This window comes from Phoenix dactylifera, chromosome 4, assembly GCF_051530095.1.
Source record: "Phoenix dactylifera cultivar Ajwa chromosome 4, Ajwa_hap1_PhDact_Kaust_v1.1, whole genome shotgun sequence".
Lineage (NCBI taxonomy): Eukaryota > Viridiplantae > Streptophyta > Magnoliopsida > Arecales > Arecaceae > Phoenix > Phoenix dactylifera.
This window is the reverse complement of record NC_143193.1, coordinates 30,697,769-30,720,909: the sequence shown is the minus strand read 5'-3', so window position 1 is coordinate 30,720,909 and position 23,141 is coordinate 30,697,769.

The window sequence follows — 23,141 nt, the reverse complement described above, 5'->3', positions numbered from 1 at the left end:
TCTTGGATTACTTGTACTCAAACACAAATACAACATTAATTAGTTAATTTTATTATTAATGATTAATTATAATGCTAATTAAAATGGTCTGACGATTGCACTTTTGTGCTCTCATCACACCCCCCAACCAGCTTATTGCTAGTCTCTAGCAATTTAGTGCGACAATGATAAAATGAGACTGCAAAAGTTTTATTTATTATATATATAAATATACATGAACTAAGATAAATACTCACTTTCGTAGAGCATTACGATTGCACTTAGCACATGCAACAAGCCATTAAACCCCTAGGTTACCCAAGTGGACGAGTGTTGTCTCGTGAGGGTTTGCAGTGAAGTTACCCACAAACTTCAATCTCAAAATAAAATTTGGTTTATGAAATGAAAGTCTAATTTCAAGTAAATAACTGATAAGAATTTCAAAAGCACACAAGATTTTAATTACTAAGTAGCCCAATTTCTAGGTTAGTATGCAATTTAAGTTGAAGTCATTAAGTTTTCCGTTAGGGAGTCGTAATACTTATTTATACTTGAGTGCTTAGTGAAGTCTAGACCATGCACCAGCTAAGGTTTCGGATCTCCAAAATATCGCTAATATTAGTAGTTTCCAAGAATTGGTCGGACAAGACCTATTTGCTTATTCAAAATCATCTTATCTGCAGGATTTCGAGAGCTGTGGATGTTTACTTTAATACCTCATGGGCTTTATCTGTAATATTCCAGTTTACTCGAATTTTTACAACGACGGCTTTCACACTATTGTCTTTCTTAAGGTCAATATACATATTTTTTTATTCAATTTTTGTTTTTTGTTTTTTTTTTTGCATGAAAGAGAAATGATAATGTATATATTGTGCACTTTTACTCCTGTGATGATTCCTCCATGTAGCGAGCAATTAGTCGACAATTCTCACACCAGTTGGCATGAGGTGTCGGGCATTAAGACTCCCCTACGGACCTATGCTCGAGTTCCTCATCACAAACCCGCTGACCTTTTGACAATAGGTAGCCCTTTTCGATGTACCTGACTAAATCCACCAAATAGTTTTTTTTTTTGGATCAGAAAAAGATGGTTCATCAGGATTCGAGGTTGCTACCATATTCTCAACACAATGTCGAACCTATACCTTAGAAAATGCAGGCCAGATGTGTTGTGAAATTCAAAGCACTAATTAGCTTACAACTTACTAAAAGGAACTTAATAAAAAGAACTCACTTTGCACTACTTCCAACTAGTCATTGGGCTCTTAGATTTTATATACCTTGTGTGTTGTATATTTATTTTTTTTTCAAAAATTTTAACTAAATTTTTTTTTAAATAAAATTTCAAATGCGTAAAAATACCTCCAAACCTAAATCTAACATTGTCCTCAATGTTAAAGAAAATTTAAAGCAGTAAGAGGACAGAGGAGAAGTACCTGATATGGGTGGGTAAATTGAAAGTTGGGGCAAAATCCCCCAAACCTGCATGTTAGTAATTTATTGATTTTTTTTTATAGAAGATATTTACATGTTGGGTTGCCTCCAAAGAGCGCTAAGTTTTCCAGACAATTCCGATTTACTCATAATAGACAGGATCGGTCAGAAGTGTCTCCTTGACTTCTGGACTCAGATACTCAAGGTACGGTTTTAAACGATGTCCATTGACTTGAAAGGACCTACCATCCTTGGTATTGCATATTACTACTGCACCATGCGGGTGCACTTTCTCTACTGTGTATGGGCCAGTCCAGCGAGATTTAAGTTTCCCAGGGAATAGATGTAATCGAGAATCATATAAGAGAACTTTTTGTCCTTGGTAAAACTCTTTACGAATGATCATTTTATCATGCATGATCTTCATGTGATCTTTGTACTTCTTGGCACACTCATAAGCATCGTTTCTAATTTCTTCAAGCTCATCGAGTTGAAGCTTCCTATGTTCTCCCGTCTTGTCAAGATCGAAATTTAAATTTTTAATCGCCCAATAGGCCTTGTGCTCTAACTCGACAGGTAAATGGCAGGCCTTGCCATAGACAGTTCTATATGGAGACATTCCAATTGGTGTTTTGTAAGCCGTCCGATATGCCCACAGTGCATCTGTTAACCTAAGGGACCAGTCCTTTCGAGATGGGTTGATAGTTTTTTCAAGGATGGTCTTGATTTTTCTATTGGAAATCTCAACTTGTCCACTCGTTTGTGGATGATATGGTGTACCGACCTTGTGGGTGATGTTGTACTTCCTAGCAAGGGCTTTAAAAATTCTATTGCAAAAATGTTTCCCCCCATCACTGATGATAGCATGAGGGGTGCCAAAGCGAGCGAAGATAGACTCCTTAAGAAACTTGATCACTACTTTGTGATCATTGGTCTTACATGCGATAGCCTCAATCCACTTGGACACATAGTCAACAGCTAGGAGTATGTACTGGTGCCCAAATGACATAGGAAAAGGACCCATAAAATCAATGCCCCAAACATCAAAGATTTCTACAATTAAGATTGGGTTCAGGGGCATCTCATTTTTTCTTGAAATTTTTCCTAGTCTTTGACATCGGTCACATGCTTTGCAATACTCGTGTGAGTCATGAAATAGTGTGGGCCAATAGAATCCGCACTGCAAAACCTTTGCAGCCGTCTTTTTACCACTGAAATGACCACCACAAGTGTGGTCATGACAAAAGGAAAGGACTTTCCTTTCTTTGTATTCAGGAATACACCGTCGGATGATCTGATCAGGACAATATTTAAATAGGTATGGTTCATCCCAAAAATACCACTTCACACGAGCTAGGAAGCGAAATTGCTCTTGTTTGGTCCAAGAGCTAGGCATTTGTTCAGTAACGAGGTAGTTGACTATGTCAGCATACCATGGAACATTGGTATGGAAAATCATCATTAGTTGTTCATCCGGAAAAGTTTCGGATACAGGTAATGATTCTGCAGATGACTCAACAATCAATCTGGACAAGTGGTCAGCTACTACATTTTCAGATCCCTTTTCGTCTCAAATTTCGAGATCAAATTTCTGGAGCAATAGGATCCAACGAATGAGCCTTGCCTTAGCATCCTTCTTTGTGAGAAGGTACTTAAGGGCGGCATTTATCTAGGGCAAAAACAACTGCCAACAATTCTTTTTTAGTGGTAGAATAGTTAAGTTGGGCATCATTCAGAGTTTTGCTCGCATAATGAATCACATGGGGAAGCTTCCCCACTCGCTGACCTAGGACGGCACCTATTGCATAATCAGATGCATCACACATGATTTCAAATGGCAGATTCCAATCGGGGACCTTATGATGGGTGCTGAGGTTAGTTCAGACTTCAGTCTTTCGAAAGCAGTTATACAAATCGGCGAAAAATTAAAAATAGCATCTTTCGCCAACAGATCGCATAAGGGTTTCGACAATTTACTGAAATCCTTGATAAAGCGGCGGTAAAAACCCGCATGCCCTAAAAAGGATCTGACTTCCCTAATAGTTTTGGGAGGTGGTAACTTGGCAATTAATTCTACTTTGGCTTTATCCACCTCGATTCTCCTTTGTGACACAATGTGTCCCAAAATAATACCTGATTGGACCATAAAATGACATTTTTTCCAGTTAAGAACTAAATTTTTCTCTTTGCATTGTTCTACAACAAGGGTCAAGTGATGAAGACATTCATTAAAATTAGATCCGAATACAGAAAAGTCACCCATAAAAACTTCTAAAAATTTCTTCACCATGTCGGAGAAAATGCTCATCATACACCGCTGGAATGTAGCCGGTGCATTGCACAACCCAAAAGGCATGCGACGATAGGCAAAAGTGCCATAAGGACAGGTGAATGTGGTTTTCTCTTGATCCTCACGTGCAATTGGAACTTGGTTATATCCAGAATAACCATCAAGAAAACAGTAATGAGAGTGGCCAGCTAGACGTTCTAACATTTGGTCAATAAAGGGTAGTGGGAAGTGGTCTTTCCTGGTCATGGCGTTCAGCTTTCTGTAGTCGATGCACACTCGCCATCCAGTTTGGATTCGAGTTGGAACTAACTCATTTTGGTCATTCTTGATCACAGTAATTTCAGATTTCTTGGGTACGACTTGAACTGGGCTCACCCACTAGCTATCAGAAATAGGGTATATAATCCCTGCATCTAAGAGTTTAATGATTTCAGCTAGAACCACATCCTTCATGACCGGGTTAAGTCGCCTTTGTGGTTCTCTAGAGGTTTTTGCATCCTCTTCTAGATGAATTTTATGTTGGACCACAGAAGGGCTAATCCCCTTAATATCAGCTATAGACCAGCCGATCGCTTCTTGATTTTTCTGAAGGATATTTAGCAACTTCTCTTCCTGTTCTTCAGTTAAATTTGATGCAACAATAACAGGTAAGGTGTTGTTGTCCCCTAGAAATGCATATTTTAGGTTTTTAGGCAGATCTTTAAGTTCAAGCTGGGGAGGTTTGACACTTGAAGGTACTAGCTGGGATTCAGGTATAGGTAATGATTCAAATTTAGTAGCCCATCTGCTAGTATGCATTACAGGAATGGAATCTAGCAATGCATTAACCTCCTGATTCGACTCTCTTTCCTCACAATCTTGACTGAATTGGGCCAAACATCTTTCTAGTGGATCAGAATAACTTGATTCCTCGAAGGACTTGCTGATTATGTTTTCAATCATGTGAATTTCTTCTAAATCGTCCATCTCAGATGGTTGATTACTACTGTGAAAGACATTGAGTTGGACGGTCAAGTTTCCAAATGCTAAGGTCATTATCCCATTTCGGCAACTGATCACAGCATTTGAAGTGGCCAAAAATGGTCTACCAAGGATTACCGGGATGTGACTACCTGGATTTTTCACTGGTTCAGTTTCGAGGACTACAAAATCCACAGGGCAGTAAAACTCATTTACCTTTACAATTACATCCTCTATAATTTTCTTAGGATACTTTACAGTCCTATCTGCTAATGACAAAGTAATGTTTGTGGGCTTTAATTCCCTCAAACCTAGTTCGGTGTAGACAGAATAGGGTAATAGGTTTACACTTGCTCCTAAGTCTAAGAGGGCTCTTCGAATGATGGTTTCTCCTATTTTAATTTCAACAGTGGGGCAACCAGGGTCCTTGTATTTTGGGGCAATTTGTTGTTGAATAAGAGATGAGGCTTGTGCCGCCATCACAGCTTGCCTAGGAATACTGATTTTCCTTTTCACCATGGTTAAGTCTTTTAAGAATTTTGTATAGGAGGGAATCTGTCTGATGGCATCTAGGAAGGGTACATTTATTTAGACATTTTTAAAGACTTCCATGATTTCATTATACTGAGATTTTTTCTTTGAGTCTTGTAGTCTACTAGGAAAGGGAGCCTTGGGTGTGTACGTCTCTATTGGTTTCTCCTCTATTCCTTGTGTTCCCTATTCTTGTGCCTTTTTCTGGGTGGGGTTTGGTTTATGCTTTTCTTCTTTTTCTTGCACAGGAAGTTGGACTTTGTTGTCCACTTGCTTGCCAGACCGTAAAGTGGTAATTGCCTGGACTTCATGGGTAGGGTTTCCATTAGAATCAATCTGAAACTGGCCTCTCGGCCCTTGATTCTGTTGTCTACTAGGGTTAGGTACTGGCTGACTAGGCAATTCACCTTTCTTCCTATCCCCTAGAGAGTTGGCTATTTGGCTCAGACTAACCTCAAGTTTTGCAATCGCTTGCGCATGGAATTGGTTAGTCTGGGTTTGAGCCATGTTGGTCTGTTGTTGCTAATGGATGAAGTCTTGTTGCTGCTGGATGAAGTCTTGTTGCTGCTTCATCATGTTAGCCATCATGGCTTCCAATGATGTAGTTTGCTGAGGGATAGGGGCACTATAAGTAGGAATAGGTGGAACCAATGATTGGTTTATTTGTGATGGACCTATCTTGGGAAAATTCTTCTGAAAACCTGGTGGACCACCTTGATGCTGAATAGGTTCATTCTGCTTGTATGAGAAATTTGGGTGGAACCTATTATCAGGGTGGTAGACTGGGCTGAATGAATTGGGAGTGGGCTTCTTGAAGGCACTATATGAGTTTAGAGCATTTGCCTGCTCAGCCTTAATGTTGGGTAAACTAGGACAACACTCCACTAGATGCTCAGAACTATTACACAAGATACATAAACTATGTGACTCGTGATCCACTTTCATGATGGGATTTAACTCTTTGTATGAACTCGAGCTAGTGGAAACAGTGAAAGCATCAAACTTTTTGCTTAAGTTGTTCATTCCAGTCACCAGATTGGACATGATATTTTTGAGTTCTGGGTCTGCTTTCATTTCATAATTACCTGGTTTTCTAGACCCGAACTCATCTCTATTTACTTCCTCACCATAGCTACTCTAATTTTGGGCGTTCTCGGCTAAGTCAACAAGAAATTCATAGGCTTGATCCGAGGTTTGGTCCATGAACCTACCCTTGTGCATGGACTCAATCATGTTTCTATGTGCCGGAGTTAGTCCTTTGTAAAAGAAATGTACTAGATCAGCCTTGTCAAGCCCATGGTGCGGGCACTTGACCAAAAGATCATGGAATCTTTTCCAAAGTTGGGAAAATTCCTCCTCCGATTTTCCTCTAAAAGTTCTTATGGCATCCTTAATTTTTTCATTTTTTACCATGGGATAGAACTTAGCCATGAACTTCCTAGATAGTTGTTCCTATGATGTGATGGAATTTGAAACGAGGGAATACAGCCATGCAGCGGCACGATCCTCTAAAGTCATGGAAAACAATCTTAATTTAATACCTTCTTCATCTAAGTTTTGATTTCTAAACGTCTGACAGATTGTCAAAAATTTGTTTAGATGGATGTAGGGTTGTTCACTCTCGAACCCATGAAACTTGGGTAACATGTTTATTGTTGCAGCCCGAATCTCGAATTGGGCTGCATTATTAATTGGTAATACTATGCAAGTAGGGAGACTAGCGGATGCGGGTGCGAACAACTCATTCAAAGTTCTAATGTGTTCACCCATTGTAGAGATTGACAGTTGGTTTACAGTTCGCAAGTTGTGATGAAAAGTTCTGTCAATCTCAGGATCAAATGGGGTTAACTTATCCCTTAATGACCTTCTACCATGCATACATTATCAACACTTCATTAGATTTGACTCCTACAATGAACGAAATCCTAAAAGAAGAGAAGGGCTAGACACAGATGACCACAACCAACACCACACAACAATTTGACCCTATTAGTCTTAGAACTAAGTGAGGTTTAGTAGCTTCTTAAATCTAGTTGCACAGAGATGTATCGGTTAAAAAGTTTCTGAAATTCTCTCTAGATTAGACAGCTCCTAATCTCCCTTTCAGATTAAGCTTGAGCTTACCAGTTAAGCAATCCAGTAACCAGTAACCAGGAAAGTCCCGGGGTGTGTGGTGGTGCTAGAAGGGATACACCGATACCACAATACCCGTAACAGTTCTCACTATTGTAAAACTTTCCTAGACATTACCAATTACTAAATTCTCACTGGAGTGGCTTTCAGCCGCTTCTTTCCAAGAGCCTAATTGAGCTCGAAAACCCTAAGGCCAATGTCTAATTTGATTTTAATTTAATTTGGCTTAGGATAAGTATGCAAGATGGTGATTTTTGGGCTAAGGACAGGTAATGACTTCCCGACCTTATCTTTTTAGTGGGTTTTGCCCTTAAATTCTTTTATGCAAATGCTTAATATTAAATGCAGCAAATAATCAATGATTTTTTAAAGTTTATGCAATGTCATTAGGTTGTACTGATTAAATGAGCAAGCAATTTTTTTTATTTTTCTTATTTTTTTAAATTTTATGTTGTTTTTTTTTAATTTTTATATAGGAATAACTTGAATGTAAACTAAAACTAATCCTTATGCGTCAGTCAATCTCCGAATGCCTGTTGAATAAGCTCTGGAGATTACTCCGTGAGGAGCCCCAATAGAGGTATGATCACCTTGAGGGATTGCACCCTATCAATTACTAGCAAAAATAATATTTTTTTGAATTTTTTTTAATTTAATTATTTCTTTTTTACTTTTTTTTAGAATTTAAATTTCAAATTTCGAATAACAGAATTCAAATTTTGAATTTAAAATTTTGAATTCTTGAATTTTTTTTTGAAATTTTTTTCAATTTTTTTTTTTACTTTTTTTAGAAAACTTTAATTTCGAATTTCAAATTTCAGAATTTAATAACTACGAAATTACTAACTAAAAATAATCAAAATAAGGAAAATTAATAAAAACTTACTACCGGAGTGCGTTCACTCCGGGCATCCAAAATTCGATTTGATCTTCGTGATCGTTCTTGCTTCTCGATTTGCCTCCCCGGCAACGGCGCCAAAATTCTGTTCGTCCGATTCCTGTTTACTTAAAAATACGCTAAATAGATCGTTGTTAGAACCGACAAACAAAGTTTAATTTAATTCTGCTCTTACCCTTTCTAGTTGGAGAATAGTGGTTGTAAGAGGTCGGTCCACAGGGAGGCGATTGGAGTTGCATAAAAATTAGAACGTTCACTCGGATTTGAAATCGATTTTTGAATGATAAAAGAAAAACATTATTTTGAGGATGTTGATGGAATCTCTAGTCTACCGGAGAATATTTTTTTATTTAAAAATAATAAAAAGACAAGTACTTAGAAATCAAAGAGTATTTATGAATTCATGAAATGTTTAACTATTCAAAGGAAAATTTTTTCATAAATTAAAATGGATGAAGACAAGTGCTAAGAAGATCAAAAGCCTAGAACATAAATTGCATCAAAAAAAATTTAATGTATTGCATCAAAGAAGAATTAAAAGATTACATTAAAAAAAAAACAGAAATTAACTTGAACCTAGAACATGGATTGCATGAAAGAAAATTAATTGATTTCATAAAAAGAAATAATTACAAAAAGTAAAAAGATTGAAGATGAAGCCTAATGCTTCTTTCTTCTACAAGTAAAAAAAAAATAAAAATAAGAAACTTTATTTCCTCTCCCTTTCCCTCCCACGGTGGACTTTCAACATAAAATATATTTTTTTATTTCTTTCTTCTTCCCAAGAATAGAGCAATGCTCTGTTTCTTCTTCTCTCCCCACCAAACCGAGCCCTCTCTCCCAAACCAAACCGGGAACCTCTCCTCCCTCCTCTGTTTCTTGGACTCCACCGAGCACCCCTCTTCTCTCCCAAACCGACAGTCTTTTCCCCTCTCGCTCGTCTTCTCCTCCCTCCTCTGTTCTTTGGAACCGACCCCAACCGAGCACACCTCCCCCCTACTCTGTTTCCTCCCCCTTTTTATAGATCACCCGAGCATGGAACGGGTGCGAGATCTCGGGAGGATTTTTGAAATGGGGAAAGAAGAGGACGGCCGCTGATCGCGTGAGGGATGCGCGGAAGGTTGAAGAAGATCAAGGCTGGCTTCACGGGCTCCTTGATGGCTAAAAATGGAAGAGGCCGGGATGTTGATCACGGACGCGTGGCTGCTGAATTGGACGGGCTGCGTGTCATCCGGGATGCTGGAAATCGCGATGCAGAGGGAGACGCGGTGCGAGATCGATCGCGGAAGAGGAGGGATGCTGGGATTCCGGCTCGAGTTTCCTTCTTTGGATGTGCCGGACGCGATGCTTGGATCACGGAAGCGGGATGCTGTCGTAGAAGGAAGGAGGCGCGCGTGGATGCTGGGAATCCGTTGCTGTGGCCGGAAGAGGAGGAAATGGGGATGCTGTGGCGTTGATGGCATCACGGAAGAGGGGAGTCATCCGAGATCTTTGCTGGGAGGAGTCGTGGATCACGGGGTCACGTCTCGAATGGTCGGATCCGAAAGGGTGATACGCGGGCTGAGGTGCTGGCATTCGAAAGACGGGATCGCGGGGAAGCCGCCGCATGAAGAATGGGATCTTTCACGGGAGTGGGAGGTTGATCCGATCACGACTTGGAGCTGAAAAGACTGTGATGGGAACGATCGCAGGGCCTTGATGCGAGACTGTTTTGGAAGGTGATCTGATGGACGGCGTGGGATTTTATGCTTGCATGGCAGCTAGAGAATTTGTTGAGCTCGGGCTGCCGGGCATTGGGCTCAAACCCAATGTTATTGGGTCTCTTGGATTACTTGTACTCAAACACAAATACAACATTAATTAGTTAATTTTATTATTAATGATTAATTATAATGCTAATTAAAATGGTCTGACGATTGCACTTTTGTGCTCTCATCACACCCCCCAACCAGTTTATTGCTAGTCTCTAGCAATTTAGTGCGACAATGATAAAATGAGAGTGCAAAAGTTTTATTTATTATATATATAAATATACATGAACTAGGATAAATACTCACTTTCGTAGAGCATTACGATTGCACTTAGCACGTGCAACAAGCCGTTAAACCCCTAGGTTACCCTAGTGGACGAGTGTTGTCTCGTGAGGGTTTGCAGTTAAGTTACCCACAAACTTCAATCCCAAAATAAAATTTGGTTTATGAAATGAAAGTCTAATTTCAAGTAAATAACTGATAAGAATTTCAAAAGCACACAAGATTTTAATTACTAAGTAACCCAATTTCTAGGTTAGTATGCAATTTAAGTTGAAGTCATTAAGTTTTCCGTTAGGGAGTCGTAATACTTATTTATACTTGAGTGCTTAGTGAAGTCTAGACCATGCACCAGCTAAGGTTTCGGATCTCCAAAATATCGCTAATATTAGTAGTTTCCAAGAATTGGTCGGACAAGACCTATTTGCTGATTCAAAATCATCTTATCTGCAGGATTTCGAGAGCTGTGGATGTTTACTTTAATACCTCATGGGCTTTATATGTAATATTTCAGTTTACTCGAATTTTTACAACGACGGCTTTCACACTATTGTCTTTCTTAAGGTCAATATACATATTTTTTTTATTCAATTTTTGTTTTTTTTTGTTTTTTTTGCATGAAAGAGAAATGATAATGTATATATTGTGCACTTTTACTCCTGTGATGATTCCTCCATGCAGCGAGCAATTAGTCGACAATTCTCACACCAGTTGGCATGAGGTGTCGGGCATTAAGACTCCCCTACGGACCTATGCTCGGGTTCCTCATCACAAACCCGCTGACCTTTTGACAATAGGTAGCCCTTTTCGATGTACCTGACTAAATCCACCAAATAGTTTTTTTTTTTGGATCAGAAAAAGATGGTTCATCAGGATTCGAGGTTGCTACCATATTCTCAACACAATGTCGAACCTATACCTTAGAAAATGCAGGCCAGATGTGTTGTGAAATTCAAAGCACTAATTAGCTTACAACTCACTAAAAGAAACTTAATAAAAAGAACTCACTTTGCACTACTTCCAACTAGTTATTGGGCTCTTAGATTTTATATACCTTGTGTGTTGTATATTTATTTTTTTTCAAAAATTTTAACTATTTTTTTTTTAAAAATAAAATTTCAAATGCGTAAAAATACCCCCAAACCTAAATCTAATATTGTCCTCAATGTTAAAGAAAATTTAAAACAGTAAGAGGACAGAGGAGAAGTACCTGATATGGGTGGGTAAATTGAAAGTTGGGGCAAAATCCCCCAAACCTGCATGTTAGTAATTTATTGAATTTTTTTTTTATAGAAGATATTTACATGGGTTGCCTCCCAAGAGCGCTAAGTTTTTCAGACAATTCCGATTTACTCATAATAGACAGGGTCGGTCAGAAGTGTCTCCTTGACTTCTGGACTCAGATACTTAAGGTATGGTTTTAAACGATGTCCATTGACTTGAAAGGACCTACCATTCTTGGTATTGCAAATTACTACTGCACCATGCGGGTGCACTTTCTCTACTGTGTATGGGCCAGTCCAGCGAGATTTAAGTTTCCCAGGAAATAGATGTAATCAAGAATCATATAAGAGAACTTTTTGTCCTTGGTAAAACTCTTTACGAATGATCATTTTATCATGCATGATCTTCATGCGATCTTTGTACTTCTTGGCACACTCATAAGCATCGTTTCTAATTTTTTCAAGCTCATCGAGTTGAAGCTTCCTATATTCTCCCCCCTTGTCAAGATCGAAATTTAAATTTTTAATCGCCCAATAGGCCTTGTGCTCTAACTCGACAGGTAAATGGCAGGCCTTGCCATAGACAGTTCTATATGGAGACATTCCAATTGGTGTTTTGTAAGCCGTCCGATATGCCCACAGTGCATCTGTTAACCTAAGGGACCAGTCCTTTCAAGATGGGTTGATAGTTTTTTCAAGGATGGTCTTGATTTCTCTATTGGAAATCTCAACTTGTCCACTCGTTTATGGATGATATGGTGTACCGACCTTGTGGGTGATGTTGTACTTCCTAGCAAGGGCTTTAAAAATTCTATTGCAAAAATGTTTCCCCCCATCACTGATGATAGCACGAGGGGTGCCAAAGCGAGCGAAGACAGACTCCTTAAGAAACTTGATCACTACTTTGTGATCATTGGTCTTACATGCGATAGCCTCAATCCACTTGGACACATAGTCAACAGCTAGGAGTATGTACTGGTGCCCAAATGACATAGGAAAAGGACCCATAAAATCAATAGCCCAAACATCAAAGATTTCTACAATTAAGATTGGGTTCAGGGGCATCTCATTTTTTCTTGAAATTTTTCCTAGTCTTTGACATCGGTCACATGCTTTGCAATACTCGTGTGAGTCATGAAATAGTGTGGGCCAATAGAATCCGCACTGCAAAACCTTTGCAGCCGTCTTTTTACCACTGAAATGACCACCACAAGCGTGGTCATGACAAAAGGAAAGGACTTTCCTTTCTTCGTATTCAGGAATACACCGTCGGATGATCTGATCAGGATAATATTTAAATAGGTTTGGTTCATCCCAAAAATACCACTTCACACGAGCTAGGAAGCGAAATTGCTCCTGTTTGGTCCAAGAGCTAGGCATTTGTTCAGTAACGAGGTAGTTGACTATGTCAGCATACCATGGAACATTGGTATGGGAAATCATCATTAGTTGTTCATCCGGAAAAGTTTTGGATACAGGTAATGATTCTGCAGATGACTCAACAATCAGTCTGGACAAGTGGTCAGCTACTACATTTTCAGATCCCTTTTTGTCTCGAATTTCGAGATCAAATTCCTGGAGCAATAGGATCCAACGAATGAGCCTTGCCTTAGCATCCTTCTTTGTGAGAAGGTACTTAAGGGCGGCATGATCGGAATAAACAAGAACCTTAGATCCTATCAGGTAGGGGCAAAATTTATCTAGGGCAAAAACAACTGCCAACAATTCTTTTTCAGTGGTAGAATAGTTAAGTTGGGCGTCATTCAGAGTTTTGCTCGCATAATGAATCACATGGGGAAGCTTCCCCACTCGCTGACCTAGGACGACACCTATTGCATAATCAGATGCATCACACATGATTTCAAATGGCAGATTCCAATCGGGGACCTTATGATGGGTGCTGAGGTTAGTTCAGACTTCAGTCTTTCGAAAGCAGTTATACAAATCGGCGAAAAATTAAAAATAGCATCTTTCGCCAACAGATCGCATAAGGGTTTCGACAATTTACTGAAATCCTTGATAAAGCGGCGGTAAAAACCCGCATGCCCTAAAAAGGATCTGACTTCCCTAATAGTTTTGGAAGGTGGTAACTTGGCAATTAATTCTACTTTGGCTTTATCCACCTCGATTCCCATTTGTGACACAATGTGTCCCAAAACAATACCTGATTGGACCATAAAATGACATTTTTCCCAGTTAAGAACTAAATTTTTCTCTTTGCATTGTTCTACAACAAGGGTCAAGTGATGAAGTCATTCATTAAAATTAGATCCGAATGCAGAAAAGTCATCCATAAAAACTTCTAAAAATTTCTCCACCATGTCGGAGAAAATGCTCATCATACACCGCTGGAATGTAGCCGGTGCATTGCATAACCCAAAAGGCATGCGACGATAGGCAAAAGTGCCATAAGGACAGGTGAATGTGGTTTTCTCTTGATCCTCACGTGCAATTGGAACTTGGTTATATCTAGAATAACCATCAAGAAAACAGTAATGAGAGTGGCCAGCTAGACGTTCTAACATTTGGTCAATAAAGGGTAGTGGGAAGTGGTCTTTCCTGGTCATGGCGTTCAGCTTTCTGTAGTCGATGCACACTCGCCATCCAGTTTGGATTCGAGTTGGAACTAACTCATTTTGGTCATTCTTGATCACAGTAATTCCAGATTTCTTGGGTACGACTTGAACTGGGCTCACCCACTGGCTATCAGAAATAGGGTATATAATCCCTGCATCTAAGAGTTTAATGATTTCAGCTAGAACCACATCCTTCATGACCGAGTTAAGTCGCCTTTGTGGTTCTCTAGAGGTTTTTGCATCCTCTTCTAGATGAATTTTATGTTGGACCATAGAAGGGCTAATCCCCTTAATATCAGCTATAGACCAGCTGATCGTTTCTTGATTTTTCTGAAGGATATTTAGCAACTTCTCTTCCTGTTCTTCAGTTAAATTTGATGCAATAATAACAGGTAAGGTGTTGTTGTCCCCTAGAAATGCATATTTTAGGTTTTTAGGCAGATCTTTAAGTTCAAGCTGGGGAGGTTTGACACTTGAAGGTACTAGCTGGGATTCAGGTATAGGTAATGATTCAAATTTAGTAGCCCATCTGCTAGTATCCATTACAGGAATGGAATCTAGCAATGCATTAACCTCCTGATTCGACTCTCTTTCCTCACAATCTTGACTGAATTGGGCCAAACATCTTTCTAGTGGATCAGAATAACTTGATTCCTCGAAGGACTTGCTGATTATGTTTTCAATCATGTGAATTTCTTCTAAATCGTCCATCTCAGATGGTTGATTACTACTGTGAAAGACATTGAGTTGGACGGTCAAGTTTCCAAATGCTAAGGTCATTATCCCATTTCGGCAACTGATCACAGCATTTGAAGTGGCCAAAAATGGTCTACCAAGGATTACCGGGATGTGACTACCTGGATTTTTCACTGGTTCAGTTTCGAGGACTACAAAATCCACAGGATAGTAAAACTCATTTACCTTTACAATTACATCCTCTATAATTTCCTTAGGATACTTTACAGTCCTATCTGCTAATGACAAAGTAATGTTTGTGGGCTTTAATTCCTCCAAACCTAGTTCGGTGTAGACAGAATAGGGTAATAGGTTTACACTTGCTCCTAAGTCTAAGAGGTCTCTTCGAATGATGGTTTCTCCTATTTTAATTTCAACAGTGGGGCAACCAGGGTCCTTGTATTTTGGGGCAATTTGTTGTTGAATAAGAGATGAGGCTTGTGCCGCCATCACAGCTTGCCTAGGAATACTGGTTTTTCTTTTCACCGTGGTTAAGTCTTTTAAGAATTTTGTATAGGAGGGAATCTGTCTGATGGCATCTAGGAAGGGTACATTTATTTGGACATTTTTAAAGACTTCCATGATTTCATTGTACTGAGATTTTTTCTTTGAGTCTTGTAGTCTACTAGGAAAGGGAGCCTTGGGTGTGTACGTCTCTATTGGTTTCTCCTCTATTCCTTGTGTTCCCTATTCTTGTGCCTTTTTCTGGGTGGGGTTTGGTTTATGCTTTTCTTCTTTTTCTTGCACAGGAAGTTGGACTTTGTTGTCCACTTGCCAGACCGTAAAGTGGTAATTGCCTGGACTTCATGGGTAGGGTTTTCATTAGAATCAATCTGAAACTGGCCTCTCGGCCCTTGATTCTGTTGTCTACTAGGGTTAGGTACTGGCTGACTGGGCAATTCACCTTTCTTCCTATCCCCTAGAGAGTTGGCTATTTGGCTCAGACTAACCTCAAGTTTTGCAATCGCTTGCGCATGGAATTGGTTAGTCTGGGTTTGAGCCATGTTGGTCTGTTGTTGCTAATGGATGAAGTCTTGTTGCTGCTGGATGAAGTCTTGTTGCTACTTCATCATGTTAGCCATCATGGCTTCCAATGATGTAGTTTGCTGAGGAATAGGGGCACTATAAGTAGGAATAGGTGGAGCCAATGATTGGTTTATTTGTGATGGACCTATCCTGGGAAAATTCTTCTGAAAACCTGGTGGACCACCTTGATGCTGAATAGGTTCATTCTGTTTGTATGAGAAATTTGGGTGGAACCTATTATCAGGGTGGTAGACTGGGCTGAATGAATTGGGAGTGGGCTTCTTGAAGGCACTATATGAGTTTAGAGCATTTGCCTGCTCAGCCTTAATGTTGGGTAAACTAGGACAACACTCCACTAGATGCTCAGAACTATTACACAAGATACATAAACTATGTGACTCGTGATCCACTTTCATGATGGGATTTAACTCTTTGTATGAACTCGAGCTAGTGGAAACAGTGAAAGCATCAAACGTTTTGCTTAAGTTGTTCATTCCAGTCACCAGATTGGACATGACATTTTTGAGTTCTAGGTCTGCTTTCATTTCATAATTACCTGGTTTTCTAGACCCGAACTCATCTCTATTTACTTCCTCACCATAGCTACTCCAATTTTGGGCGTTCTCGGCTAAGTCAACAAGAAATTCATAGGCTTGATCCGGGGTTTGGTCCATGAACCTACCCTTGTGCATGGACTCAATCATGTTTCCATGTGCCAGAGTTAGTCCTTTGTAAAAGAAATGTACTAGATCAGCCTTGTCAAGCCCATGGTGCGGGCACTTGACCAAAAGATCATGGAATCTTTTCCAAAGTTGGGAAAATTCCTCCTCAGATTTTTCTCTAAAAGTTCTTATGGCATCCTTAATTTTTTCATTTTTTACCATGGGATAGAACTTAGCCATGAACTTCCTAGATAGTTGTTCCCATGATGTGATGGAATTTGAAGCAAGGGAATACAGCCATGCAGCGGCACGATCCTCTAAAGTCATGGGAAACAATCTTAATTTAATACCCTCTTCATCTAAGTTTTGATTTCTAAACGTCTGACAGATTGTCAAAAATTTGTTTAGATGGATGTAGGGTTGTTCACTCTCGAACCCATGAAACTTGGGTAACATGTTTATTGTTGCAGCCCGAATCTCGAATTGGGCTGCATTATTAATTGGTAATACTATGCAAGTAGGGGGACTAGCGGATGCGGGTGCGAACAACTCATTCAAAGTTCTAATGTGTTCACCCATTGTAGAGATTGACAGTTGGTTTACAGCTCGCAAGTTGTGATGAAAAGTTCTGTCAATCTCAGGATCAAATGGGGTTAACTTATCCCTTAATGACCTTCTACCATGCATACATTATCAACAGTTCATTAGATTTGACTCCTACAATGAACGAAATCCTAAAAGAAGAGAAGGGCTAGACACAGATGACCACAACCAACACCACACAACAATTTGACCCTATTAGTCTTAGAACTAAGTGAGGTTTAGTAGCTTCTTAAATCTAGTTGCACAGAGATGTATCAGGTTAAAAAGTTTCTGAAATTCTCTCTAGATTAGATAGCTCCTAATCTCCCTTTCAGATTAAGCTTGAGCTTACCAGTTAAGCAATCCAGTAACGAGTGACCAGGAAAGTCCCGGGGTGTGTGGTAGTGCCAGAAGGGATACACCGATACGACAATACTCGTAACAGTTCTCACTATTGTAAAACTTTCCTAGACATCACCAATTACTAAATTCTCACTGGAGTGGCTTTCAGCCGCTTCTTTCCAAGAGCCTAATTGAGCTTGAAAACCCTAATTTAATTTGGCTTAGGATAAGTATGCAAGATGGTGATTTTTGGGCTAAGGACAGGTAATGACTTTCCGACCTTATCTTTTTAATGGGTTTTGCCCTTAAATTCTTTTATTCAAATGCTTAATACTAAATGCAGCAAATAATCAATGATTTTTTAAAGTTTATACAATGTCATTAGGTTGTACTGATTAAATGAGCAAGCAAATTTTTTTATTTTTCTTATTTTTTTTAAATTTTATGTTGTTTTTTTTTAATTTTTATATAGGAATAACTTGAATGTAAACTAAAACTAATCCTTATGCGTCAGTCAATCTCCGAATGCCCGTTGAATAAGCTCTGGAGATTACTCCGTGAGGAGCCCCAATAGAGGTATGATCACCTCGGAAAATTGCACCCTATCAATTACTAGCAAAAATAATATTTTTTTGAATTTTTTTTAATTTAATTATTTCTTTTTTACTTTTTTTTTTAGAATTTAAATTTCAAATTTCGAATCACAGAATTCAAATTTTGAATTTAAATTTTTGAATTCTTGAATTTTTTTTTGAAATTTTTTTCAAAATTTTTTTTTTACTTTTTTTAGAAAACTTTAATTTCGAATTTCAAATTTCAGAATTTAATAACTACTCCTTATGCGTCAGTCAATCTCCGAATGCCCGTTGAATAAGCTCTGGAGACTACTCCGTGAGGAGCCCCAATAGAGGTATGATCACCTCGGGAGATTGCACCCTATCAATTACTAGCAAAATTAATATTTTTTGAATTTTTTTTAATTTAATTATTTCTTTTTTACTTTTTTTTTAGAATTTAAATTTCAAATTTTGAATCACAGAATTCAAATTTTGAATTTAAAATTTTGAATTCTTGAATTTTTTTTTTGAAATTTTTTTCAAATTTTTTTTTTACTTTTTTTAGAAAACTTTAATTTCGAATTTCAAATTTCAGAATTTAATAACTACGAAATTACTAACTAAAAATAATCAAAATAAGAAAAATTAATAAAAACTTACTACCAGAGTGCGTTCACTCCGGCCATCCAAAATTCGATTTGATCTTCGTGATCGTTCTTGCTTCTCGATTTGCCTCCCCGGCAACGGCGCCAAAATTCTGTTCTTCCAATTCCTGTTTACTTAAAAATACGCTAAACAGATCGTTGTTAGAGCCGACAAACAAAGTTTAATTTAATTCTGCTCTTACCCTTTCTACTTGGAGAATAGTGGTTGTAAGAGATCGATCCACAGGGAGGCGATTGGAGTTGCATAAAAATTAGAACGTTCACTCGGATTTGAAATCGATTTTTGAATGATAAAAGAAAAATATTATTTTGAGGATGTTGATGGATTCTCTAGTTTACCGGAGAATATTTTTTTATTTAAAAATAATAAAAAGACAAGTACTTAGAAATCAAAGAGTATTTATGAATTCATGAAATGTTTAACTATTCAAAGGAAATTGTTTCATAAATTAAAATGGATGAAGACAAGTGCTAAGAAGATCAAAAGCCTAGAACATAAATTGCATCAAAGAAAATTTAATGTATTGCATCAAAGAAGAATTAAAAGATTGCATTAAAAAAAAACAGAAATTAACTTGAACCTAGAACATGGATTGCATGAAAGAAAATTAATTGATTTCATAAAAAGAAATAATTACAAAAAGTAAAAAGATTGAAGATGAAGCCTAATGCTTCTTTCTTCTACAAGTAAAAAAAATAAAAATAAGAAACTTTATTTCCTCTCCCTTTCCCTCCCACGGTGGACTTTCAACATAAAATATATTTTTTTATTTCTTTCTTCTTCCCAAGAACAGAGCAATGCTCTGTTTCTTCTTCTCTCCCCACCGAACCGAGCCCTCTCTCCCAAACCAAACCGGGAACCTCTCCTCCCTCCTCTGTTTCTTGGACTCCACCGAGCACCCCTCTTCTCTCCCAAACCGACAGTCTTTTCCCCTCTCGCTCGTCTTCTCCTCCCTCCTCTGTTCTTTGGAACCGACCCCAACCGAGCACACCTCCCCCCTACTCTGTTTCCTCCCCCTTTTTATAGATCACCCGAGCATGGAACGGGTGCGAGATCTCGGGAGGATTTTTGAAATGGGGAAAGAAGAGGACGACCGCTGATCGCGTGAGGGATGCGCGGAAGGTTGAAGAAGATCAAGGCTGGCTTCACGGGCTCCTTGATGGCTAAAAATGGAAGAGGCCGGGATGTTGATCACGGACGCGTGGCTGCTGAATTGGACGGGCTGCGTGTCATCCGGGATGCTGGAATCGCAATGCAGAGGGAGACGCGGTGCGGGATCGATCGCGGAAGAGGAGGGATGCTGGGATTCCGGCTCAGGATTCCTTCTTTGGATGTGCCGGACGCGATGCTTGGATCACGGAAGCGGGATCAAGGGGGAGGACGGACGCGGGATGCTGTCGCAGAAGGAAGGAGGCGCGCGTGGATGCTGGGAATCCGTTGCTGTGGCTGGAAGAGGAGGTAATGGGGATGCTGTGGCGTTGATGGCATCACGGAAGAGGGGAGTCATCCGAGATCTTTGCTGGGAGGAGTCGTGGATCACGGGGTCACGTCTTGAATGGCCGAATCTGGAAGGGTGATACGCGGGCTGAGGTGCTGGCATTCGAAAGACGGGATCGCGGGGAAGCCGCCGCGTGAAGAATGGGATCTTTCACGGGAGTGGGAGGTTGATCCGATCACGACTTGGAGCTGAAAAGATGGACGGCTGTGATGGGAACGATCGCGGGGCCTTTATGCGGGACTGTTTTGGAAGGTGATCTGATGGACGGCGCGGGATTTTATGCTTGCATGGCAGCTGGAGAATTTGTTGAGCTCGGGCTGCCGGGCATTGGGCTCAAACCCAATGTTATTGGGTCTCTTGGATTACTTGTACTCAAACACAAATACAACATTAATTAGTTAATTTTATTATTAATGATTAATTATAATGCTAATTAAAATGGTCTGACAATTGCACTTTTGTGCTCTCATCACACCCCCTAACCAGCTTATTGCTATTCTAGCAATTTAGTGCGACAATGATAAAATGAGAGTACAAAAGTTTTATTTATTATATATATAAATATACATGAACTAAGATAAATACTCACTTTCGTAGAGCATTACGATTGCACTTAGCACGTGCAACAAGCCGTTAAACCCCTAGGTTACCCAAGTGGACGAGTGTTGTCTCGTGAAGGTTTGCAGTGAAGTTACCCACAAACTTCAATCCCAAAATAAAATTTGATTTATGAAATGAAAGTCTAATTTCAAGTAAATAACTGATAAGAATTTCAAAAGCACACAAGGTTTTAATTACTAAGTAGCCCAATTTCTAGGTTAGTATGCAATTTAAGTTGAAGTCATTAAGTTTTCCGTTAGGGAGTTGTAATACTTATTTATACTTGAGTGCTTAGTGAAGTCTAGACTATGCACCAGTTAAGGTTTCAGATCTCCAAAATATCGCTAATATTAGTAGTTTCCAAGAATTGGTCGGACAAGACCTATTTGCTGATTCAAAATCATCTTATCTGCAGGATTTCGAGAGCTGTGGATGTTTACTTTAATACCTCATGGGCTTTATCTGTAATATTCTAGTTTACTCGAATTTTTACAACGACGGCTTTCACACTATTGTCTTTCTTAAGGTCAATATACATATTTTTTTATTCAATTTTTGTTTTTTTTGTTTTTTTTTTGCATGAAAGAGAAATGATAATGTATATATTGTGCACTTTTACTCCTGTGATGATTCCTCCATGTAGCGAGCAATTAGTTGACAATTCTCACACCAGTTGGCATGAGGTGTCGGGCATTAAGACTCCCCTACGGACCTATGCTCGGGTTCCTCATCACAAACCCGCTGACCTTTTGACAATAGGTAGCCCTTTTCGATGTACCTGACTAAATCCACCAAATAGTTTTTTTTTTTTTTTGGATCAGAAAAAGATGGTTCATCAGGATTCGAGGTTGCTACCATATTCTCAACACAATGTCGAACCTATACCTTAGAAAATGGAGGCCAGATGTGTTGTGAAATTCAAAGCACTAATTAGCATACAACTCACTAAAAGGAACTTAATAATAAGAACTCACTTTGAACTACTTCCAACTAGTCATTGGGCTCTTAGATTTTATATACCTTGTGTGTTGTATATTTATTTTTTTTCAAAAATTTTAACTAATTTTTTTTTAAATAAAATTTCAAATGCGTAAAAATACCCCCAAACCTAAATCTAACATTGTCCTCAATGTTAAAGAAAATTTAAAGCAGTAAGAGGACAGAGGAGAAGTACCTGATATGGGTGGGTAAATTGAAAGTTAGGGCAAAATCCCCCAAATCTGCATGTTAGTAATTTATTGAAAATTTTTTTTATAGAAGATATTTACATGTTGGGTTGCCTCCCAAGAGCGCTAAGTTTTATCTTCAGCCAGACAATTCTGATTTACTCATAATAGACAGGGTCGGTCAGAAGTGTCTCCTCGACTTCTGGACTCAGATACTCAAGGTATGGTTTTAAACGATGTCCATTGACTTGAAAGGACCTACCATCCTTGGTATTGCATATTACTACTGCACCATGCGGGTGCACTTTCTCTACTGTGTATGGGCCCAGTCCAGCGAGATTTAAGTTTCTCAGGGAATAGATGTAATCGAGAATTATATAAGAGAACTTTTTGTTCTTGGTAAAACTCTTTACGAATGATCATTTTATCATGCATGATCTTCATGCGATCTTTGTACTTCTTGGCACACTCATAAGCATCGTTTCTAATTTCTTCAAGCTCATTGAGTTGAAGCTTCCTATGTTCTCCCGCCTTGTCAAGATCGAAATTTAAATTTTTAATCGCCCAATAGGCCTTGTGCTCTAACTCGACAGGTAAATGGCAGGCCTTGCCATAGACAGTTCTATATGGAGACATTCCAATTGGTATTTTGTAAGCCGTCCGATATGCCCACAGTGCATCTGTTAACCTAAGGGACCAGTCCTTTCGAGATGGGTTGACAGTTTTTTCAAGGATGGTCTTGATTTCTCTATTGGAAATCTCAACTTGTCCACTCGTTTGTGGATGATATGGTGTACCGTCCTTGTGGGTGATGTTGTACTTCCTAGCAAGGGCTTTAAAAATTCTATTGCAAAAATGTTTCCCCCCATCACTGATGATAGCGGCCACTCGGTCATGCAATGTATCTTTGCTTGGTCCGGCTCCACACCTGCAGCAGAGATGACATGGCCTAGGTACTCGACCTTCGGCTCGGCCCATAGGCACTTGGATCGCTTTACCTTCAATTGATTTCTGCGCAGAATTTTCAGCACTTCCTCCAAGTGCTCTAGGTGCTCCTGCCATGAACGACTGTAAACCAGTATGTATCGAAGAATATAAGGACATACCGTCGTAGTAATGGTCTGAATATGTCATTCATGAGCCCCTGAAACGTCGCTGGTGCATTGGTGAGGCCGAACGGCATCACCCAGAACTCATAATGGCCATCGTGTGTCCGAAACGCCATCTTGTGCACATCTTCGGGCCTGACA